We start from the raw sequence: 26096 nt of genomic DNA on the forward strand, positions 1-26096 counted from the left end.
GCTCGCAGTGTGTCTGGGGGGGCTCTGTGTGGCTGTGTGTGTGGGGGGCTCTGTGGGTGTGTGTGTGGAGGGCTCTGTGTGGGTGTTTGTGTGTGGCATTTGCGAGAGATTAAGCTATTGGCATTGTAAATGACAATGCCATTTATTTATGTTAAAAAAACATAAATAAAAATAATGTCAAGAGCAATGCCAATAGCTCTAACTTTAACAAAGGCAAAACCATTGCATTGTAAATGCTTGTTTGTTTTGAGAATCTGGTCACCCTATGCCCAGGGCTCGCTATTGGTGGCGATGTTCCAAGAAACACTAGTGTATTATCCCTGTGTATCTTATTCGTGCTATTATAGTCTTATATTCCTTTGCAGTTTGTACTTTTTATGCTTTGTTTATTGAAATGCATAATATTTCTGCCTTTCATTGCCTAAATGTTATCCAGAACTGCTCACATGGAATAACTTGCTTGGGAGTACTTTTAAAGGTTCAGAACAGGAGCTTTCTACTATGCAGGTTTAAAAAGTACTGAGCGTGTAATTGCGCAGGACGCTTTCAGCGCTCTCACAGAAAACTTGGGCTGGATTCAGTAAAGAAATGTTGTTACGCTCTGCACACATTCATCCCCTTGTTTGTGGCACGTCTATAAAAGGAACCACAGCCAAGGCAATGCGCTCACTATTCCTCATCTTCTTCGAAGCCAGCAGCTGATTCCGGTGTTTCCCGAGTGCCTCTGCAAAGTCTTCTGATCTTTCCCTGAAACATCTTCGGACAGTAAGGAGAAAGCACAGCTCCTTCCAGCGTGTTATCTAACCTCCTGACCTCGAGCCTTCAGAATCAGGGTAAGACTATTTTTGAACATTTAGTTTGGAGGAAAACAATTCCCTAATGTTTGTGAAGTCTTTAACAGGGATTAATATCCCCAGACTTCCATTTCTTCTGTGAAAACAAATTCTTCAGTGAACCCTCGCAATACTTTTTGAACACTTGAACTTTATATAAATACTGTGAACCCACGCAATTCCTTTTGAACACTTGAACTTTGGAATCAGAACCTGAACAAGAATTTACTCTTGTGACATTGTATAAAGTTGCTTGGCAGGTCCAGCATATCCCCATAACTTTACCAGTGTGGAAAGTCTACACAATATTACAAGATTAATTTACCCATATACAGCAGGGAAACACAGGTGAATATTAGTTTCAATTTGTTACTGAGAAATGATTGGTATACATATCATTATACAGTGTTTAATATACATTGGCCTTTTTTTTGCAGATCTCCTTCCCCGCTGTTCCTTCCCAAAACCCTTCTCCTCACCTGGCCACTCTAACACTCTGTGTCATTACGACAAATCAGAGTTGGAGCTGTCTGGAGGTGGGCCATTCTAGCGGTGATCCAGCCCAGAGGAATCTACACCTTGAGAGAATAGCGAGCCCACAAAGTTTTTTCCTCCTGGCTTGCCCGATTCTGGAATGGCTACCCACAATTGAGGGGTCCAGTGTTTGAGTAAAAAGATTAAGTGCTTTGACGGTGTTCGATTCCTGCCCATTCTTGACTGGCCTTGAGTAGATATTTATTATAGCTACCTGTTGTTTATTTTGAGATGTTAATATGACACACTGGATGTCTGGGGAGTTTGTTTGCATTTGAGTTGCCTGGATTCCCGAATGTGTGCCTATCCATATTGATAGCCCGCCTGAAGGGCGGCCCCTACCTGTGAATACTGCCAGGATATCGTAGGTTGCAAAAGCCGGGCTAGAGCTCTCCTCCAGTGCCCAGGTCTCCTGCATCAGGCAGATATCGTGGGCGGCCACTCTGGCATGAGCAGTTTGTTTTTTAGCCCGGCTATATTCCAAGAAAGGAGTTTTAGACATCCTTCCACTGCCCTTTCAGGGCCCTGCACGTTCGGGTTCCCCTTCTCTCTAGTCCCCTCCCCTTTTGAAGGGTGGAATAATGAACGTATATTAACAACGTGACGCATATGGGAGATGCATCACGTTGTAAAGCCCGGCGCCATCAGGGGGCGTTCCGGCGCAAGGGAGGGCGTTCCTGCGCAGGAACGCATCCTAAAAGTGGCTGAGGGAAATCCACAAGATTTCAATCAGTCACTTTTAAGACAATGATGCGTCACTCAAACCCTGCGCCTGCTTGAAGCAGACGTACGGCTTGACGCAGCATTGGGGAGAAAGGGCACCCCAGAGCATTGCTGGAACTGCGCCATCGTTGAGACGCAACTCCAGCAATGCGCCGCCTTTACGGCACAGATGCGTAACGCTTCGGTGACGTTTTGGGCCCATGGTGCGGCGCATTGTAATTACGGCGCACCATGGGTGGTGGTGGCGTGGCGCACAATTACTGGCGCATCCCTGCTACTTTGCAGGGATGCGCCGGTAATTGCAAATCTGCCCCTTAGTGTCTAGCATTACGCAGTTCTGTAAACTACACTCATACATAATTTCTCAGGCCAATGAAATGAACACAAAATCGAAAACAAATAAGCATAGTAGCAACACTACTGAGAAGGAGAGCAGTGCACCTGAAATGCACAGAAGATTTTGAAATATAATTTACCTACAATGTAATCGGCAGCATTTTTGCTCTTGGTAAAAAACAAAAATTTGCAATATAATAACACACAGAGCAGGAGAAAACAGAGTAGTGATGAAATAGCTACTACTACTCACCAAGCCCGGGGATCTCGACGCAGAGCAGGTCGAGCAGGTCGCATTCCCGGTCCAGGAGATCCGTCCAACGGTGGGTGGCCTGGTTTTAGGTGCGCCGGACCCGAGAGTGTTCATACATGGCCCGGCACACCTTCACCCACCGCTTCCGGCGCTCCCGGAGCCCGTAGCCGCTTGCGATCTTGCCGCCTGCCGCGATGGTCCTGGGGAGGCGGCGCTGTACAAAGTACACTAGTGCGGCCACCTCCTCCGCGCTAAAGATCTCCCGTGGCATCAATAGCTCCCCCCTCAAACGCCCGCACGGGAGCCGGGCACGGGGTGCGGGACCCTTCCCCTTTGCGGGCTGCTTCCAGGCTCCCTTTACCATGGTCTGGGCAGAAAGGAAGGTAAATAATAAATAAGAAATAGAATAGGGAAGAAGAAAAGAAAAGAGTTTAGAAAAGTAGTTTAAAATTAACCAAAAGTAGCAGAAAACACAAAAATATAGAGCTAGAAAAATAGAGGGATAGATAATAAGTAAAATAGATTAAAAAAAACTTCAAACAAGCAAAGGATGGCAGAGATTGAGAGAGGATACAGAAAGGATGCCCAGAACCATAGCAATGAATGGAAAACAAGATGGCCGCGCCCGTTCTCGACCGCGTGGGTAAGTTTGCGTGAGATTTCCCCCGCGATCACACGCGAACTTGTACTAGCGAGCCGCACCCTTTGCGAGATTACACATAGCGCCCGGAAATGGAAATACGTCACGCAAACAAGATGGCCGCGCCCATGTACGACCGCTAGGGTAACTTCGCTTTGTTGCGCTACAAGCAGCTCGCGAAAACGCAAAAAAACACGGGAACTAACACGCCGCAAAAAACAAATCGCATATTCGCACGAATTCGCGGCTTCCGAATTCGATCTCGAGCAAATTCGCGCCCCGCGAATGGCACGAAATTGCAGAAAAACGATTTTTGCAAAACTGAAAGCACTCAGCAGGTGCAAAAGTTCAAGCTCATGATTAGCAACCATTCCCTGTAGTGCTTCCTGAGGGGCCCCTCCAGAGTTCAGTTGCCTACTTGCAACTATTCTATGACCCTGCTCTGACCCTCACAGCAGGCTCAGAGAATAGCTACAAGTATGCCACAAAGGTCCTGTTATAAAAATTACACTGCAACAGAAAGCAATTACAGATAAGGAAGCAGGTGCCAGACTGGAAGTTCAAATTCAGTGACACATTAATCAGCCCCTAATTCATTCATGTCAGTTGAGGCAGGGCAGGTGTGCTAACGAATTTTGCAAAACTGAAAGCACTTAGCAGGTGCAAAAGTTCAAGCTCATCATTAATCAGGAAGCACTTACAGCTAAGGAAGCAGGTGCCAGCTCAAATTCAGTGACACATTAATCAGCCCCAAATTAATTCATGTCAGTTGAGGCAGGGCAGGTGTGCTTTTCCCCCCATAATCTACAGTGATGAACCAGAGAGTGGCAGTGATGAACCAGAGGTGGCATGGGTGAACCAGTGGGTGGCAGTGGTGAAACAGAGGGTGGCAGTGGTGAAACAGAGGGTGCTGTGATGAACCAGACGTAGAAACAACATGGTCGCGACCGTTGCGACCCGACAAGTAAGTTCGCGTTTGCGAACTGGTAAAAAACCCTCGCGAACTGGCAGAAACCCTTGCGGACACATAAAAAAAATCCTCAAAAACGCGAAAGTTTGCGAATTTTGCGGATTGCAAATCCGTAAATACGCAATTTCGCGAATTCGCAAATTTCGCCCATGCTTAAAAATTATGCGCGATGTGTTTGGATGTGCATATGTTATGAATTTGTTGTTGAGGGATACAGTCTTTGTCCTGTGTTGGCTCTTTCCACTGACAGGACCATGTGTGTGTAACAAATTTTTTAGCATGATTTTGTATGTGAGGAATTTGTGTATGTGAATGCATTCAGATGTTTGTTGAATTTGTACTGTGCATTTATTGTGTGCATGTCGCATGCGGTAATGTGGAGTCTTGTTTCTTAGCTTGTTTTGTGTCCACAATTGTGCTATGGCCTCCTATATTTGAACAGTCACTTGTCAGGAGTGTGCATGTGAATGCTTGTGCAACACATTGACGCCATGCTCATTTTGTAACCGGCGGAATGTCTATTGCTGTCTTGGCAGATTTGTCTGGTTGTACACAGTTTGTAGTTATACTTGACATTTGATCATGTATTTTTGGATTAGTTTTGATGATGCTGTCTGTGCAGTTGGCCAGTGGAGAAATGTTATCTATTCCAGGGTGGTCTAGGATTACATTGCCTATCCACTCTTTTGCTGCACATGGCCATGCTTGTTGGACTTCTTTTGGTGTGGGTCGTGATACATGTATTTGGCAATTGGTATGAGTTCAGCTTTGGATCAGACATCCCTGCGTGGAACTCAGACATTTGTAGATACACACTAGGGTGTAGTATTGGATAGCAGGGAACTCATAGGACCTTATTTTTTACCTTTATCAGAGCGTGTCCCTGGTGTAGAGCAGTGAAGGTGGAAGATGGGCAGATGAGGGGTATGTGTGAAAGTCATAGTTGAGTTTGACAGTCAGGGAATGTCACCATGAGCCATGAGTGTTGTGCTGGTGGCATACACATGTCAAGATAGTTGATACAGATGAAGGGCTGGTCACTGTATGGCTTATGATAGTTCATCTCATTCTGGTCCAATGCAATACTTGCATTGCTGTATCACAGGATGCTGCACAGATGTTACTTTCATACAATTTTAATCTCTGTGCCACCCATGTATTATTTGATGTCCTATGTGTAGGGTCATATGTGGTACCTCTTGGCTGCCATGTACATATGGTACCAGTCATTTGTCCATGCTTTTCCTGCACTGTGCCCTCCACTTCAGAATGGTTTACTTGTTATCATACAGTGCTGCTGACATACGGTTTATATATGAGGCAGTGTAAGAGTATGTGGGCTGTGCGTGACTCTTCATTTGTTCAATTACTCACTTTTATTATAGTTGGTCCTACCTATGGTGAGGTGGAGTAATGGTTGGAGGTGTTCTGTGAAGTGGCAGCTCCAATATAGAGCACTTTCATTACCAACAACGCTCTAAATTTGCTCACCTCAAATGTCTGATTTTCTATCAAAGTTTTCAAGCGTAGGATTAGATGTAACATTTGATGTCATCAGCAGTACATTGCGGATGCGCGAGCTATAGTTAGCTGAACTAACTATAACGGGGGAATTTCAATGGTTTTGTACGTCCAAATGTCCAACTAACTATAACGCCCTTGAAACCTATGGTTATTTCAGTGAATTTCTAAGGTTTTTTAAATGCTAATTCCTAACTATAATGTGCCTAAAACCTTGTTTTTTTCAGTGAATTTCAATGTTTTTTTAAATGCTAATTTGTAACTATAACGTGCCTGAAATCTATGGTTTTTTCAGTTAGTTTCTAAGGTGTTTTAAATGCTAGTTTCTAACTATGCTTACAGAGGTAGGACATGTGTCATGGTTTTGGGCTGCAGCTCTAGGGGCTCGAGCGCATGCTTGCATTCACTTTCTGGTAAAATGCAGTGTCATGCCCAGGGCTCGCTATTGGTGGTGATGTTCCAAGAAACACTAGTGTATTATCCCTGTGTATCTTATTCGTGCTATTATAGTCTTATATTCCTTTGCAGTTTGTACTTTTTATGCTTTGTTTATTGAAATGCATAATATTTCTGCCTTTCATTGCCTAAATGTTATCCAGAACTGCTCACATGGAATAACTTGCTTGGGAGTACTTCAATTTGCAGGTTTAAAGGTTCAGAACAGGAGTTTTCTACTATGCAGGTTTAAAAAGTACAGAGCGTGTAATTGCGCAGGACGCTTTCAGCGCTCTCACAGAAAACTTGGGCTGGATTCAGTAAAGAAATGTTGTTATGCTCTGCACACATTCATCCCCTTGTTTGTGGCACGTCTATAAAAGGAACCACAGCCAAGGCAATGCGCTCACTATTCCTCATCTTCTTCGAAGCCAGCAGCTGATTCCGGTGTTTCCCGAGTGCCTCTGCAAAGACTTCTGATCTTTCCCTGAAACATCTCCGGACAGTAAGGAGAAAGCACAGCTCCTTCCAGCGTGTTATCTAACCTCCTGACCTCGAGCCTTCAGAATCAGGGTAAGACTATTTTTGAACATTTAGCTTGGAGGAAAACAATTTCCTAATGTTTGTGAAGCCTTTAACAGGGATTAATATCCCCAGACTTCTATTTCTTCTGTGAAAACAAATTCTTCAGTGAACCCTCGCAATACTTTTTGAACACTTGAACTTTATATAAATACTGTGAACCCACGCAATTCCTTTTGAACACTTGAACTTTGGAATCAGAACCTGAACAAGAATTTACTCTTGTGACATTGTATAAAGTTGCTTAGCAGGTCCAGCATATCCCCATAACTTTACCAGTGTGGAAAGTCTACACAATATTACAAGATTAATTTACCCATATACAGCAGGGAAATACAGGTGAATATTAGTTTCAATTTGTTACTGAGAAATGATTGGTATACATATCATTATACAGTGTTTAATGTACATTGGCCTTTTTTTTTTGCAGATCTCCTTCCCCGCTGTTCCTTCCCAAAACCCTTCCCCTCACCTGGCCACTCTAACACTCTGTGTCATTACGACAAATCAGAGTTGGAGCTGTCTGGAGGTGGGCCATTCTAGCGGTGATCCAGCCCAGAGGAATCTACACCTTGAGAGAATAGCGAGCCCACAAAGTTATTTCCTCCTGGCTTTCAGATTCTGGAATGGCTACCCTCGATGATATCGTGAAAGCTTTATGTCTAGTGCAGCAGGAGCTTATAGACTCCAAGGCTCGCATACCAGCTTTAGCAGAAAGTGTATCTCACCTTCAACAGCGTCTAGATAGTAAAGAAAAGGTTAAACAAAATCCTTTTGATGTTCCCCTAGGGAAGTTTCCCAGTGTTACTCATACATTAGGAAAGGGAGCTACAGGAGGAGGTGACATCCCAACCACCATAGCAGTAACAGTCCCCTCGCCAGTACAGTTAGCAGCTCCAGAAAGATTTCCTGGAGATCCAGCTAAAATCCAAATATTCCTCACACAAGTGGAGTTACATTTTACCTGCAAAGCCTCCTCATTACCTGACGCTCAGTCACACATTGCGTTCCTCATTTCATACCTAATTGCTGATGTAGCCTCATGGGCAGTTCCTCTAGTACGTGAGGACAACGCACTACTATACAATTGGAAGGCTTTTGTGAGAGAATTTGAAAGGGTTTTTGACCGACAAACTGCAACCGCTTCAGCAGATAAGGAACTGTTAGAATTGCATCAAGGGAATCGTGATTTGGTTACATACTTAACTCATTTCAATCGTTTGGTCTCAGAAACAAAATAGCCTGAAGAAAAAAGGGCAGCAATTTACTATCATGGGTTGCGAGACGATCTAAAAGACGTTCTGGCGCAAATAGACCCACAACCCAAAGGATGTACAGACCTGATAAATTTGACCTTACGTCTTGATCATAGACTGTCTGAGAGAAAAGGACGTCGTCCAGATTGAAACACCTTTCGTTTTGAAAAAAGTAAACCGGTGTTCAGCAGTAGTCCATCTCAAGATACTCATGGAGAACCCATGGAGATTGGATCAATCCATCAATCTCTTACAAAAGAAAAAAAAGAAACACGCAGAAAGAACGGATTGTGCTTATATTTCTGAAAAAAGGGCTTTTTGTTAAAGACTGCCTAACCAAACTGAAAAACAAAGTATTCCAATTGTCAAGTAAGACAATAAATGCAGTCACAAATCGGACGGAAAACTAAGGGACTCAAAAGGAAAAGAAGGGGATCTTTTGAGTATTTGGCAAATCCCTTCCGTAACGACATCAGCATGTGTACGAGTAACCCACCTCACCCTAGAGATGATTCTGACTAGTACTCCAAACCAAAAAAGACATAAAATAACAGTTCTTCTTGACTCTGGAGCAACTGGGAACTTTGTGGATTCCGTCCTAACGTACCATCTGTCAATACCATGCGGAATCAAGAAAAAACAGGAAATTGTGCAGACAGTTGATGGACGTATTTTTACTTCATGTCCCATTACCAAACAAACCCAGCCTGTTCAACTAGAATTTACCTTTGCCAGACAACAACATATTGAAACCATCTCTTTTCATCTGATTGATGCCCCACAATATGGGGTCATTTTAGGAATGCCTTGGGTACATACCCATAATCCTAAAATAGATTGGGTAGAGCGAAAAATTGTTGGTATTTCAGAATATTGTAAACAACATTACGTCACAAAAATAATTCAACAACCACAAATCGAGTCCGAAATAAACCACAGTCTTGCTACAGCAGAAGAAAAAGAGACAATGTTGCCTCCACAGTATGAGAAGTATATGGAGGTCTTTAATGAACAAGAAGCAGACAAGCTACCTCCTCACAGGGTATACGATTGCCAAATAGACTTAATACCTGGAGCAGTCATTCCAAATTGTAGAATGTATGCATTGGCAGAAAAGGAGAATGAATATTTACGAAAATATCTAGATATATACTTGGCCAATGGGTTTATTCGACCATCCAAATCCCCGGCAGCTTCTCCTTTATTTTTCATACAGAAAGCCAACGGCGAGCTCCACACGTGTATAGACTTTAGAGCCTTAAACAAAATCACAGTCAAAAATTAGTACCCCCTTCCATTCATTCCAGTTCTTCTTGACCAAGTAAAAACAACTGTTGTGTATACTAAACTGGACGTAAAGGGTGCCTACCAATCGGTTAGAATGAGAGCAGGGGATGAGTGGAAGATGGCCTTTAAAACCAGGTATGGCCTTTTCGAATATTCAGTGATGCCGTTTGGGCTATGCAATGCCTCAGCGGCATTTCTATTCTTTTTGAATGACATTCTACAGGAGCATTTGGATCGATTTGTCATCGTGTATATAGATGATATTCTAATATACTCATCATCCCACGAATTCCATGAACAACATGTGTCTACCATTTTAGATCTTCTGCTGTCTAATGGGTTGTACTGCAAACTCAGTAAGTGCAACGTCCATGTTACTGAAGTTGAGTTTCTATGTGTCATTTTAACTCCAGGAGACTTTCAAATGGCAGAACGGAAAATCCAAGCAGTTCTCAATTGGCCCATTCCAAAAACAATCAGAGACGTCCAATGTTTCTTGGGCTTTGCAAATTTCTATAGATGGTTCTTCAACCATTTTTCCCATATAAGAGCACCCATCACTCAGTTATTTAGGAAAAATGTATCTTTACTTTGGAACCCGGATGCTCAAAAAGGCTTGACCATCTAAAACAGGCTTTTACTTCAGCTCCCATTCAGGTACACCCTAATCCTGAACAACCCTTCTGATGTAGCATTGGGAACTATTTTATCTCAAAGAAATCTGACCAATGACCAGTTGCATCCTGTGGCATAAAATTATCTCCAACAGAAAATAATTACACTATTGTGAAAAAGGAACTATTAGCAATAAAGGATGTTTTCACGGAGTGGCAACATTATTTATTAGGAGCAAAACATACCATCACAGTATTTACGGACCACCGCAATTTACAATTCATGAAAACTGCTCGTACCTTAACACCACGTCAGATGCGGTGGATGTTATTCTTTTTGGAATACGATTTTATGGTTACCTTTCGCCCAGGTTCAGACAACAGAAAAGCTGACGCACTTACTCGCCAAGAATCATCACAACTAACTGCTCTTGAAAAACCACAAGCCATAATTGATCCAGATAAAGTTATCTGCCTTGTCAAAACTGAAGACTTTTTAGACTCTGTATGAGACAATTTCCCAATTCATGTATGGAAAAAATGGGTCACGCAAGAAGCTAACAGACAAATCATTCAAGATCTACCTTTCCATGAAAATGCCTTATTTTTACCCACAGATCAACTTCCAAAGACAGTTTTTGACTGGCATCATAGTCACCCACGTTCTGGACAGCTGGGCAAATTAAAAACCATGAAAGCTATTCAACTGAACTTCTGATGGCCAAGACTAGCTGAAGATATTTCTAAATGGGTTGCAGAGTGTTAAATTTGTGCTTGGAGCAAAAGTGATCATGAAAAAACCAAAGGCCTGCTAATGCCTTTGCCAACCCCACAAAAACCTTGGGAACACTGTTCTGTGGACTTTAAAACAGACTTGCCTAACGATCATGCTCATACCTGTATCCTTGTAGTTGTGGATAGTTTCTCAAAAATAGGACACTTCATAGCATGCAAGACAATACCTACATCCAGTGAATTGGCTAACTTGCTTTTGCTTCATGTTGTTCGTTTACATTGACTTCTGAAGAAAATAATTTCCAACCGTGGCCCCCAATTTTCTGCTACAGCTTCACGAATCTCTCCTGCCCTCTCCACCAGTCATCATCCTCAAACCGATGGCCAAACAGAGAGAGTAAACCAAACACTGAAACAATATCTCCGCTGCCCTGCGGCGCATTTTAAGTTGGGGGATTCACTCCCCTTGAATCTTGAGGGTCTCTGGGGTGCAACTAGCCCACCAGTTACCTCCATTAAGCACCACAGAGCTGCATTGCAGAGAGGTGTAAGAAGGGGTGTGGCCTCAGAACACCTCTCTGCAATGCAGCTCCCTGGCGCATACTGGAGGTTCCTGGTGGGCTAGTTGGCCCCCAGGGACCCCCAGTATTCAAGAGGAATTTGTTCCTCATCTGCAAATGCGCAGAGTGCTGCAAGGAGGGGGGTTGGCCTCCGGTGCAATGCCGGTCTTTTATTTATTTATTTTTTTAAGAAGGGGGCTGTGTGGGCCCCCCTTCTTTTTCTAATTTATTTGTACTGGGGACCCCATCCCCCAGGGCCTGCCCCCTAATTTTTTTTTTTTTTTAATAAAAAATTTTGGAAGAGGTCAACGTGGCCCCCTCCTGAGGCCTTAATCGGTCCTGGGGACCCCATCCCCCAGGGCATGACCTTTTTTAAAACATTTTATTTCTTTTGGAGGGGAGCTGCAATGCCCACCTCCTTAGGCCACCTATCGCCCCGGGGACCCCATCCCCCAGAGCCGGCCTTTCTAATTTTTTTTAAATTATATTTTGGGGAGGGGGCCGTGTGGCCCTGGAGACCCCATCCCCCGGGGCTGGCCCTCTCCGTTGGGGAGCTTGGGGGATCATGTATAATCAAGTGGGGGGGGGAGAGAGAGAGTGTACAGATCTTTTCAATCTCCTTAAGATATTCAAAATCAATGGGGAAAAGATCACTCGTCCTGCATAACCAAGGTCTGCAGATTGGTAGGTTGGTGTCTCCCAAGTAAAAGACCCTCATACGCGTGTTTTTATGAATAATCTCGTAGCGGTATATGATGTGTCCCCGCTCTATGTTCCACGTGTTTGTGCGTAATCTTTGGGTCAGTTTTTTGCACCCTCCGCCTGGAGGTTTTACCTTTGATTAAGACAGTAGTGATCAGGAATAGTGATAGTGAAATAAGTGAAAAAATTATATAAAGTGGGGAGGATATTAAAATGCCCGGACAGCCAGAGATTCAACTTAAATAGGTCTGGATTCGGGCAAGATGAATAATATTCGTGCAACTATGGAATTGACTATGAATTCAAGTGCACTTAGTTAGTGGGATTAAAAAGTGGTCGACATGTTTCAGCCTTATTTGCCATTTGGTCGGTAGGCTTTCTTCAGGACCGCTAGGTGATAGTGGGAATGTGAAAGAATAGGTAAAATTAGAACCTGATTCTTCTGATAGTGGAAGGTCACACTGTACCTGTAATGAAAAGTGAAAAGTACACACAACAAGTAAGGGGAAGGGTAAGGGAGAACGCACAATTAAGCACATTTACACTATCTCCAAATCAGTTGATTCTGGAAACGAAACTTCAAAAACATTTTAAAAAAAATTTGGGGGGGCAATACTTGGCACAGAATCACAGTCACATCAGGAGTTAACTCTCTCATCCTCATACTTCAGTGGGAGGTATTTAGTTTGTGTCGCAGCAGTACATTCCCAGAGTACTGCCCTTTTGTGTACTTTAAGTGAGTGATCTCATTATTTCGAAAACGCAGTTTCAAGGACATACAATCATTCCTAGTGCATTAAGCATGCTAGTTGTCCATGCGGTGTCCCTAACTAATGCGAGCCCAACGTGAATTGGGATCCCCAATCCCCGACGGCCCCACCGGCTCCTCACGTCCCTCGGGAGCCGGCATTGCTTTTCCACATGGGGAGCTGCTAAGATGCAGCTCCCCGTGTGGAAAAGCAATTTGGCTTGCATTTTGAAAGAGAGAGCAGGTTTCCCTGCTCTCTCTTTTAAAATCCAAACCAAGTTTGCTATGGCAGGGCATGAGCAGCGAGGCGTCCTGCCTGCCGTTTTGCCATAGCAAACTACAGTGTCCCTGGAGTGGGCACCCTAGGACACTGCAAGAGTTGGCCCTGGGGGGTGGCGGTCCCCAGGGCCATCAAGGTCTCCAGGAGAGGGTCCGTGTGGCCCCCCTCCCAACATTTCCAAAGCCCGGGGAGGTGGTGGTCCCCAGGGGGGGGTCCGTCATGAACCCCCCTATTTTAATATTTAGAGCCCCGGGGAGGTGGCGGTCCCCGGGGCAGGGGGGGCTGTGAGTCCCTCGCCATTAATTTCAGAAAGCCCCGGGGTTGGCGGTCCCCGGGGCTTCGGGGGCTGTGAGCCCCCCCACAAATATATAAGATAAGCCCCGGGGGTGGTGGTCCCCTGGGCTGGGGGCCCCCTTTGCGGCCCCCAACCCAATAATAATATTGCCCCTGGGATTTGGCCCACCCGGAGGCTGAATATTACGTTTTTTTTTCTCTGCAGGATCTTATTTTTTTGGGCCCTTGGGGGTTCTTGTGGGACCCCTTGAGCAGGCCTAGGGGGTCAGGGTTTTTCTACCCATCCCCCTTTGCCTGTTTTGCATGTTTTTTTTCTGTTTGCTTGTGCCTCGGTTCTAGAGAGGTACCTGCAAACACAACAATGATGGACAGAATGTGGATCAATGTCACACATTCACCCCAGTCCAAAGATCTGGGCCCAAATCCATCGTTTTTCCACTCCACTGTTTGCAGTTCGGTTCTAGAGAGGCACAAGATGGCTGCCAACACTTCCTGGTTTGGAGTGTTGACAGCCAATTAGCATACAGCTCTTGATCGGGAGGGTGCATGCAGGGTGCGCACAGGGTGCGCACAGGGTGCGCGGTTCCACCATGGCCATAGATATCACTATCTTTAGCCCTTAATTTCTCAAAAACTACTAAACAGATTTACACCATTTAAAAAAAAGGGCGCTTTCTGAACCAAGGGCTACCTTTTTGCAAAATTTGGTGTTCGGGCTGTAGCCCTGTCTAAAATTTCCTGTGGGAAATAACATGGGGAAAAGACGTTTTGGGACCCCCTTTTTTCTCGGCCCCGGCTTGACCAATCACCCTTAAACTTTCAGGATAGGAGCGGACCAGAGCGCCCTGAGAGTTTTGAAAATTTTGCAAAGATTCGTCAATTGGCACCAAAGATATTGAGAAAAGAATGTTGCGGATTTCCTATGGAAAATAGGTCCTAACTATAACTACCTACTGGTAGTTATATATATATAGTCACTGAAAAAAAACACAGGTTTCAGGGATGTTATAGTTAGTTGGACATTTCTGTTGTACAAAACCAGAGAAATTCGGCCGTTATAGTTAATTGAGGTAACTATAACTCACGCCCCAGCAATGCACTGCTGATGACGTCACATATTACATCATTCATGACATGGTCAGTGACATCACTAATGACATCTCAAATGATATCACTGATGACATAATCCAGTGACTGAGTGTGTCTAAAAAGTTTAAATATGTTCTATATTTGCCAAGGTGGATTGAAGAATGAGTGGGTGTATGAGTGTCTGTATGCATGATTTAGTAGGTGTGTAACTGACTGTATAAGTGTGTGATTAAACGTGTCTTACTGAGTGCATGGGTTAGTGACTAAAGTGTGTGAATGTCTGTATTAGTCTGTCAGTTGGTGTGTAAGCGGACGCATTGGTTGGTGAGTAGCTACATTAGTGTCAATATGGGTTATTGATTGATGTTCTGAGTATCTGTATGGGTGACAGAGTGTCTGTGTGGGTGGGTGGGGGTATTTGACTTTGTGCATAGATGTGTGAGTGGGTGATTCACTGGGTGTATGGGTTCAAGAGTGTGTCTGTGAAGGGCTGTATGGGTAGGTGATTGTGAGTATGGGTGTGTTGGTGAATGTTTAGATGTCTCAGTGGTACATGTGTGAGTAACTACATATGTGAAAGGCAGTATATGTGAGAGTTGGACTATATAAATGACTATATGTGACAGTGAGTGATTGTGAGAGTGGCTGTATGGATGAGTGTGTGCTTGTGTCAGTGATTGTATAAGAGAGTAAGTATGTGTTAGTATCTGTATGAATAAGTGAGGTGGTATGTGAATAATTGTGCATGTGAGTACATGGGAGTGTGATTGATTCTTTGCATGACTGACTGTGGGTGAGTAACTCTATGGGTGAGTGGAGGTGTGTGAGTGTCTGTATTTTTCGCGTTAAATCTGATGCCATTTGTTGTCTGGAGGTGCATGTTGCAGCATCTCTATGTGATTGTCACCATATTTGTGCCTGTGATAGGTGTATGAGTGCATATGATAGTGCTGTATTGATGATTGACTGCATGTATGAGTGACTGTATGGGTGAATGAGTAGATGTGTGTGTAGACCTAGGATTCAGTGAGTGGGTATGTAATAACTGATATTGGTGTATCTTTGGTTTCAAAAATGGTAGTCTGTATTTTAGAGTTTTTATTTCTATTTTTTAACTGTAACATCCCTGTAACCTTTATGTATTGTGAAATGTATATATATATATATATATATATATATATATATATATATATATATATATATATATATATATATATATATATCACAAACAGCTCCTCCCGAAGAAAAGAGATGAGGCCCAAATGAGGATGCAAGGGGGTCTTTTATTTTCAGCGTGGACAAAGGAAAACTGCACAGATATCCAGGCGTATGCATTTCGTCTCCTGCCTCTTCAGCGCCCGTAGTGCAAATGAGACGAGGGAAAATATGTCCGGATATAAATATCCCACCCTCTTCTCATTACTGGTAAGCCTCTCCGCCCCCAAGTGATATATATATATGTATCCAAACAGCTACTTCATTCATCAGAATAAACGTCACCGACACTCAGGAAAATGCTGTGCACGAGAATTTAATGGCAGGTTGCTTTCCTGCCATTAAATTCTCGTGCACAGCATTTTCCTAAGTGTCGGTGACGTTTATTCTGATGAATGAAGTAGCTGTTTGTATATATCGGGTGACCGGGAGCCCCACGCCGACCCACCCGCGAACGTGACTGGTTCGAACCGGAACTTTGGTGCTGTGATATATATATATATATATATATCACAGCACCAAAGTTCCGGTTCGAACCAGTCACGTTCGCGTGACTGGTATATATATATATATATATATTCACTGAAAAAACCATAGGTTATAGACCATATATAGTTAGGAATTAGCATTTACAAAACCTTGAAAATTCACTGAAAAAACCATAGGTTATAGACCATATATAGTTAGGAATTAGCATTTACAAAACCTTGAAAATTCACTGCAAAAACCATAGGTTAGAGACCATATATAGTTAGCTGGACATTTTATTGACATAAAACCAATGAAATTCCATATATAGTTAGTTGCACTAACTATATATCGCGCACCCGCAATCCACTGCTGATGATGTCACATATTACATCATTCATGACATGGTCAGTGACATCACTGATGACATCACTGATGACATCTCAAATGACATCACTGATGACATCACTGATAACAACATCCAGTGATTTTTTGTTTCTATAAAGTTTAAATATGTCTTACATATTGAAGAATGAGTGGATGTGTAAGTGTCTGGACGAAGGATTTAGTAGGTGCATGACTGACTGTATGAGTGAGTGATTAAATGTGTCTCACTGAGTGCATGGGTTAGTGACTAAACTGTCTTAATTTGTGCATCATTAGGTCTGTTGTTCTGTAAACTGCTGCATGTGTTGATCAGTAGCTATATGAGTAACTATATGGGTTATTGATTGATTGCCCAAGTATTTGTATGGGAGACTGAGTGTGTGTGTGGCTAGCTGGGAGGTGTGTGACTCTGTGCAGATCAATCTGTACTTGTATCAATGATTGTATAAGAAGGTAAGTATGTGTTAGTATATGTTTGAAAATGTAAGGTGCTCTATGTTTAACTGTATAGACAAGAAAATGGAAGTCTCATTGATTCTTTACAGGACTGACTAGGTGTGTGAGTAACTCCATGGATGAGTGCCAGACTGTGAGTGTCTGTATAGGTGTATGAGTGCATATGATAGTGTTGTAAAGATGAGTGATTGTATGTATGAATGATTGTATGGGTGAATGAGTGAAGGTGTGTGTAGACGTAGCAATCAGTGAGTGCGTATGTAGTAACTAGTATTGGTGTGTCAATGGTTTCAAAAATTATACTCTTTTTAACACTGGGTGAAACAGAGGTTATATTAAAATGTGAGGAGATGCATTGTATTGTCACATGAATGATATCATCAGTGATGTGGTCATTGATGTCAAATGAGATGTCATCAGTGATGTCATCAGTGATGTCATTTGAGATGTCATCAGTGATGTCATCAGTGATGTCACTGACCATGTCATGAATGATGTAATATGTGACATCATCAGCAGTGGATTGCGGGTGCGCGATATATAGTTAGTGCAACTAACTATATATGGAATTTCATTGGTTTTATGTCAATAAAATGTCCAGCTAACTATATATGGTCTCTAACCTATGGTTTTTGCAGTGAATTTTCAAGGTTTTGTAAATGCTAATTCCTAACTATATATGGTCTATAACCTATGGTTTTTTCAGTGAATTTTCAAGGTTTTGTAAATGCTAATTCCTAACTATATATGGTCTATAACCTATGGTTTTTTCAGTGAATTTCAATGGTTTTTTAATAGCAAATATCATAAGCTGTCGAATGTCAAGTACGTGGTAAGTAAAAACATTTTCGTGTTTATGCACACTGATCTGCTTTGAATGCTGCCCCCCACCCCTCATTTCTATTAGGAGTACTCTCTCTTTGCAGATAGTGAAGGGTAGTTAACGCAGCCCTTTGCCCCCTTTGTAATCCGTCGTGCCTGCTTCTCTCTCCATTTGATTGATTGTTCTCTTTGGTTCATTCTCTATTTACAAACAAGCACAGAGTCGCAATACTCTGTTTAGTCTTTGCAGATAGCGAAAAATCGTGTAAAAAAACAAAAGGAATCGAGCAAAATCAGTAGGCCACTAATGGGATCTCTTTTTGACCTCGCTAAAATAGAAACATTAGGAACAACCTGTTGAAAATAGCAATGCGTATGTACATAAGCGGCGTTCATTTGTGTTCACAGTACCCCTTGTTGATTGTTTGAATCGAGCATTGAATTGTTCGAAGTTGGTTCTCTTAAGGATCTTCTCTGCCTGCAAACGAGGAAGAATAGGAATATTCTCTCTCCCTTTGCAGATAGTGAAGGGTAGGTAACGCAAGCCTTTAACACGTCGTACCTATTTCATTCCTCATTGATTGATTGATTGTCCGAACATTGACTGTTTGGGAATTAGTTCTTTTTGGAGGTATTCCCTGTTTGCAAATAAACGTAGGAAAATCTTTGCAAGTAGTGAAAGGGTACGTAATGCGGACCTTTCTCCCCCGTTGTAATCTGTCATGCCTATCTACTCCCCACTGATTGATGCACCTGTTTCACCCGGACCATTTACTAGACATACGTCATCTGGCCCGACCAGAGAGCACCCCTAGTGAAAAGGACATATGCAATAATAACGAAGTGATCACTGTATCCTGTTAACAGAAACTTTAGCATGAAACAACCTGGAAAGAAAAGAATAGGAAAACGAAAATCAGTAGGCCACTGATGAACATGAACTTTTATTAAACAACGAACAAAGAAACGATAACATAACGTAATGATAAAACCTATTAATGTCCTAGAAACAAGAAAACGTTAAAATATGCCAGTGGTGAGACACCAGAAAAACAGTAAGAGAAACCAAATCACCCCTCTCTGTCCCACCGCCTGCCACGCCAAAAAAATCGATAGACTAGGGAAAATGCAAGTCAGTAGAACATCCGCCCCCACTCTGGAAACTTCCAAGGTGGGGCAGGGTTCCGGCTACGCCCAGCCGGGAGCAGCCCATATAAGGCAGGTCCTGCTGCCACGCCTCGGCCAGGAGATCCTAACGTAGGGTGTAGCCGGAGGAGAGGCCGAGGCCAGCGGGACCCGGCCAGGGGATTGCCTTTACAACGCTGAACAGTTGCAGGGGGGGGGAATGTCTCCTCGACCCTCCCCTCTCTCTCCCAGTCCAGCCGCGGTGGCCCTTAAGAGTTGCAGGTAGTCCCGCCACATGCTCTTCCGGTCCGGCCACCAACGGTCGGGGGGCCGAGGCCGACGGGATCCGGCTGCAGCCGATAAACCAAGAAACCCGTTCATGGGGCCAGAGCCAGGGGCGTCCGCCCGACATCTACCGGAAGCCCGGCCCGAAGACGGACGGGACACTTCTTCTTTCTTTTATAATGGCTGCGACAACACTGGGGGGGGATGTCTTGCACATGCCTCCGACCCCCCCCCCCCCCGTCCTCATCGCCTGGTCCGGCCATAACAAATCTCAAGCGAGACGCCGTGGGGTGCACTGGGAGGGAGAGACGGTGCGAACAGGCCTCTCCCGCTTCCCCAGGTGGAGGCTTCCCAGCTGCACCCTCAGCGCTCCAGACGCCCGGAAAAGGGTTCTTCCACTGTGGCCATGCTGCAACGTCTCGCCCGGCAGGGTGGAGCCCGTCCGCTCATTTGACCCCGCGATCGCCAGTAGCTACCGAACTCTCAAAATGGCGGTCGACCTGGCAAGAGCGGGCCCAGCATAAAGAAATGGCCCGGTCACTGGTTGACTCCACCACCGTAGTCCTCCACGACCTTGAAGATTCTAGAGGAGCCGCGGGAGTCTCCGACCCCCGATGGGGAATGACTGCCATGATCACCCGTGGAGTGACGAAACTGTATCCGCGGGACGTCGGCGCTCCCATGCTGGCGCCAGCCTCACTTTGAATTACTAGAATCCTGCAGACCTCACTTCCGGTGAAAGCACAGTGTGACCCGGTAGGAAAAATTGTTGCACCCCCTCCCCTTTTTGACTGATAGTTCAAACCACCGATCATTTCCTTTGCCCTTTTAACGGAACTTTGGACTGCCTCCCCCTCTTTTACATTTTCTAGAGAAAACAAAACATTAACCACTACATTAGCATAGCAGTTGACACCAGAACTGTTTTCAAATTGAAAACCAACAACATCTTCAACAGAATCCTTTTTGTTTCTGCTGTGACCCTGCTACAGCACAGGCATTGTCCCCAGCAGTAATTCTGCAATGCCGGTAAGAATAGCTGTGGTGCCTACTGGACTCACTCACCCCCGCGGGGCCCCACGCCGTTATTTGCTGTGCGGCAACTTGCTAGACATCACTTTCGTGCCATCTAGATTTCAGCGCGTTCTGCTGCCTTGGAACTATTCGCACAACAGACCGCTACTGACAAGAATATTTCATTATTGGTGCTGTCAATTTCAATAAATCTATTGGATAATTCAAAAGAAATTGCCACGGTCTCTTCGTTGTTTAAATGTTTTTACTGTTTTTGTTTTGTTGTATATATTTATATGTTATTAAAGTTTTATATTCCTACTACTTTGTTGGAGTGCTATATATTTTTAATGTGACACATAATTGTAAAAACTTTGATGTACAAAGAGTCATTCCTGGAATCTTCCGCTTCAGGCTCGGTCCCCTCCCCAATCACAATACAGGATGGTTTTCAGATAGTAGGAACACGTGTGGTGTGACGGATCTCATCGGGTGTGGGCCTTGATCTACTATAACTCCTTTGAAGAGGGGTGATTCTTTACAGCTGGGGCCATAAACTACATCTGCAGGGCTAGCTGATAGCCTGGACAATCGGACACAGAGGAAGAGGAGTGTCAGAGGGTGCGGTAGTGAATAGGGCGAAAGGGAGGTGTCGGGCGGGCACAGAGTGTGATTCTCAGGGAAGAGCAGCGCAGATGGGGGGAGGTTTATTGCCCATGCATAAGACAGAGAGCGGTGGTGACCAGTGCCTGGGGAAGATACTTGCGAGGGTGAGGAGCCATGCTACGAATCGACAGCGTGCAGAGAGTGGGTCTGGTCAAGACATCTAAAATGGCTGCCGTGCACGACAAAAGTGTGGCATTTCAAAAAAGGCAAGATAGCGCAGACAATGTTTTTCAACACTTCCTCATTTCCTTCGAATCGAACGTTAACAGACGTTGGGGCATATTACCAAAGTTAAGCGATATTTATCGCTAACGATGCTTACCAACGAATTTTTTACCGCTAAGCATCGTCAGAAATTATCGAAGATAAACCTTGCTATTATCAAGGTTTATCGCAAATGCGATAATAAACGGCCGCAATGCATGAATATCGCTAAAAACTCAGCGATATTCATACATTACCGAGCTAATGCTCTTAGCCATGTTATCCACCTCCCATTGGATAACATGGCTAAGAACTGCTCAGGGCAGGTGTTACTTTTTGGAGATATTCGCCCTTAGCGCGAATATCTCCAAAAGTTGGTAATAGGAGATAGATATCTTGCATGTTGTAATGCAAGTTATTGTGGTATATGGAACTCATACCATAATCTCTCAGGAAAGCAGAAACTGATCCTTTTGGGACCGCCTAAAAAGGCCTGGGGGGTGAGGAGTACTCTACTTTGCCCCCTTTTCACGTTCCGAACTATTTTATTTTACTCTCTTCTGTAATTACACAAAATAGCAGCGATAAGATGCATCGGAGACACACAGTGAGAGAAAGGAGGCCGGAGATGAAGAAGAGATGTCAAATACACATTGGAGATAATATAGTGGCAGAAGGGAAGTAAATATGAGTAAACTTACCATGTAACATAAAAATGTTGCACTCTATACTATAAGTCTCATTTTATACTACAATCACTTCGCTACAACCTCATAAATTAAAAATAAAAATGAATAATGTCTCAAACAATTTTTGATTTCTAAATATAAATTTATTCTTCAGAATTTTCTAAATTTGAAAGAACTAGTAACATGTCCTCATCAGCAATGTCCTCATGAAAAGTCTGCAATAATGATTCTTGTAACTCTATGGTCTCCAAACACTCGATAAATTCGCCATCAAGAGATTGATCAAAAAAATCATTCAAGTCATCTCCTCCTTGTGACAATATTTCATTATTGGTGCTGTCAATTTCAATCAATGTAGTGGAATCATTCAAGTCATCTCCTCGTGACAATATTTCATTATTGGTGCTCTCAATTTCAATCAATGTAGTGGAATCATTCAAGTCATCTCCTCCTTGTGACAATATTTCATTATTGGTGCTGTCCATTTCAATCAATCTAATGGAATCATACAAGTCATCTCCTCCTTGTGACAATATTTCATTATTGGTGCTCTCAATTTCAATCAACGTAGTGGAATCATTCAAGTCATCTCCTTGTGACAATATTTCGTTCTTGGTGCTGTCCATTTCAATCAATCTAATGGAATCATACAAGTCATGTCCTCCTTGTGACAATATTTCATTATTGGTGCTCTCAATTTCAATCAATGTAGTGGACAATTCAAAAGAAATTGCCACGGTCTCTTCATTGTGAGCCATTTTATTTTGAAATTGCTTGCTGTAAATTGCAGAAAAAAATAATCACTTTCATTTATCGTTTTTAGTAATACATAATATAAAACTAACTTTATCAAGTATTTAGTATAACAGAAGGACTGCAAATAAATAACAGAAAACATTTTTCAAATTATCTTCAAGTGTACAACATAGTTCCCCTTACAAATTAACAACTCACCTTTTTAAAAGTAGGAGAAGTGTTAGTACTGTGTAAATCAAACACCAGAAATTCACCACCAAAAATTCCTCACAAATGTACCTCAGACAGTAGTATCACAAAATGGCTGTGGTTTCCTCTCATTTGACATATATACATAACCAATTAACTTTCATCACACACAAATACAAAACCAAAGTAACATTTTAATTGGTTCTAAATTTCAACACTTTCAAATGTGTTTTCCCCATGCAATTTTCCATAGGACATTTACATACGTCTACAGCCTGAATGGCTGAACGGAATTACACCAAACTTGGCAAAATGGTACATCAAACCTAAGAGGTCAGGAAGGATCTACTATGCCCCCTTATGGTCATTTGCCCCTTCTCAATCCTACCGAGACACAAGATGGCGGCCGCTACGGACTGTTTGGAATGTTGACAGACGCCGGAGAACCAATCAGCTTCGCAAAGCTCCGTAACGCGAAAAGTACGCGAAGCGGAGCGCTGTTACAGATATATATCTTTTTTTAAACGTTAATTTCTCAAAATCCACTGGAGCACATATATTGAGACCTAGCAAAGGCACATCGGGCTACCAGTCCCTAATATTTTACCAAGTTTCGTGCAAATCCATTCAGCCGTTCGATTATTATTATTATTATTTTTTTTTGCCCTGCGGGGCCCTTTTAAAACCTCCACATCAAACCTAGGGGGTCAGCGAGGATCTACTATTCCCCCTTATGGTCATTTGCCCCTTCGCTTTCGCCTCCTCTTGTCTCTCGATCCTACCGAGAGACAAGATGGCGGCCGCTACGGACTGTTTGGAATGTTGACAGACGCCGGAGAACCAATCAGCTTCGCTTCACAAAGCTCCGTTGCGCGAAAAGTACGCGTCCTGGGACGCTGCCCGGTCCGCTGTTACAGATATATATCTTTTTTTAAACGTTAATTTCTCAAAATCCACTGTAGCACATATATTGAGACCTACAAAAGGCACATCGGGCTACCAGTCCCTACAATTTTGCCAAGTTTCGTGCAAATCCATTCAGCCGTTCGGGCTAAAAGTGAGGCCAACCGCCCTATGGAAAACTCAATGTTAAAAACATGTTTTGGGACCCCCCTTTTTTCTCGGCCCCCCCTTGACGAACCCCCCCCAAATTTTCAAGGGCTGCTCAGAAACAAAATGTGCCATTTTCCTGAAAATTTCAGCCAATTCCGTCCACAAACGCCAAAGTTATTAGACATAGAATTTTCAAAAATCCCATAGAGAAAAAATCCTAACTATATATACCTACTGGCGACCGCCAGTAGGTAATATATATATATATATATATATATATATATATATATATATATATATATATATATATATATATATATATTCACAGAAAAAACCATAGGTTATAGACCATATATAGTTAGGAATTAGCATTTACAAAACCTTGAAAATTCACTGAAAAAACCACAGGTTATAGACCATATATAGTTAGGAATTAGCATTTAGAAAACCTTATTTTACTCACACAAAACCATTGAAATTCCATATATAGTTAGTTGCACTAACTATATATCGTGCACCCGCAATCCACTGCTGATGATGTCACATATTACATCATTCATGACATGGTCAGTGACATCACTGATGACATCACTGATGACATCTCAAATGACATCACTGATGACATCACTGATAACAACATCCAGTGATTTTTTGTTTCTATAAAGTTTAAATATGTCTTACATATTGAAGAATGAGTGGATGTGTAAGTGTCTGGACGAAGGATTTAGTAGGTGCATGACTGACTGTATGAGTGAGTGATTAAATGTGTCTCACTGACTGCATGGGTTAGTGACTAAACTGTCTTAATTTGTGCATCATTATGTCTGTTGTTCTGTAAACTGCTGCATGTGTTGATCAGTAGCTATATGAGTAACTATATGGGTTATTGATTGATTGCCCAAGTATTTGTATGGGAGACTGAGTGTGTGTGTGGCTAGCTGGGAGGTGTGTGACTCTGTGCAGATCAATCTGTACTTGTATCAATGATTGTATAAGAAGGTAAGTATGTGTTAGTATATGTTTGAAAATGTAAGGTGCTCTATGTTTAACTGTATAGACAAGAAAATGGAAGTGCCATTGATTCTTTACAGGACTGACTAGGTGTGTGAGTAACTCCATGGATGAGTGGCAGACTGTGAGTGTCTGTATAGGTGTATGAGTGCATATGGTAGTGTTGTAAAGATGAGTGATTGTATGTATGAATGATTGTATGGGTGAATGAGTGAAGGTGTGTGTAGACGTAGCAATCAGTGAGTGCGTATGTAGTAACTAGTATTGGTGTGTCAATGGTTTCAAAAATTATACTCTCTTTTTAACACTGGGTGAAACAGAGGTTATATTAAAATGTGAGGAGATGCATTGTATTGTCACATGAATGATATCATCAGTGTTGTGGTCATTGATGTCAAATGAGATGTCATCAGTGATGTCATCAGTGATGTCATTTGAGATGTCATCAGTGATGTCATCAGTGATGTCACTGACCATGTCATGAATGATGTAATATGTGACATCATCAGCAGTGGATTGCGGGTGCACGATATATAGTTAGTGCAACTAACTATATATGGAATTTCAATGGTTTTGTGTGAGTAAAATAAGGTTTTCTAAATGCTAATTCCTAACTATATATGGTCTATAACCTGTGGTTTTTTCAGTGAATTTTCAAGGTTTTGTAAATGCTAATTCCTAACTATATATGGTCTATAACCTATGGTTTTTTCTGTGAATTTCATTGGTTTTTTAACAGCTAATATCTGTAGCTGTAAAATGTATTCTTCTTTAAATCCAAAAATATATTTTATATGTTTATGAATAATTTTTTTTAAATATTTTTTTTTCTTCGTTCCCGCTTCGCGAATCGGGAAGCTTCCCGTTAGCTGACCTTGATGCCGCGAAATAGACCGCGAGCCGGTAAACGTTTCTTTACCGCAAGTGCCGCGTTAGAAAACAACATCGTGACGCCTCCCGTCCGCATGACGTTTCACGTTGTCGCGTGATACGTCATATGACGTGCTACGTTAGCGAACTGGTACGCGAAGCGAGTCGCAAAGCGCAGGTTTCTGGAAGCAAACCGGGAGGCCCTGCAAAGCGCTTAACGTAAACACAGCAAGTCATGTGACTTGGTAATAACACTTTTCATTGGTTCATTTCACTTTTGGTTTCCTAATGATGTAAGACTAGGTCATATAATCTAAAATGAACACTTTTGATTGGTTGAGAACTCTTGTTTTTCCCAAATGATGAAAATCCCTCCTTCTTTCCTCACTCTGACTTTCATCATTGTGAGAGAAAGACCCTTTGTGATCACTGAGCAATGGCTTCTTTAGTAGCTTCAGCTGGTGCTTCCCCACCACCTCCACCACATCCAAGGA

Source organism: Lissotriton helveticus, chromosome 2_1 (genome assembly GCF_964261635.1).
Source record: "Lissotriton helveticus chromosome 2_1, aLisHel1.1, whole genome shotgun sequence".
Classification (NCBI taxonomy): domain Eukaryota; kingdom Metazoa; phylum Chordata; class Amphibia; order Caudata; family Salamandridae; genus Lissotriton; species Lissotriton helveticus.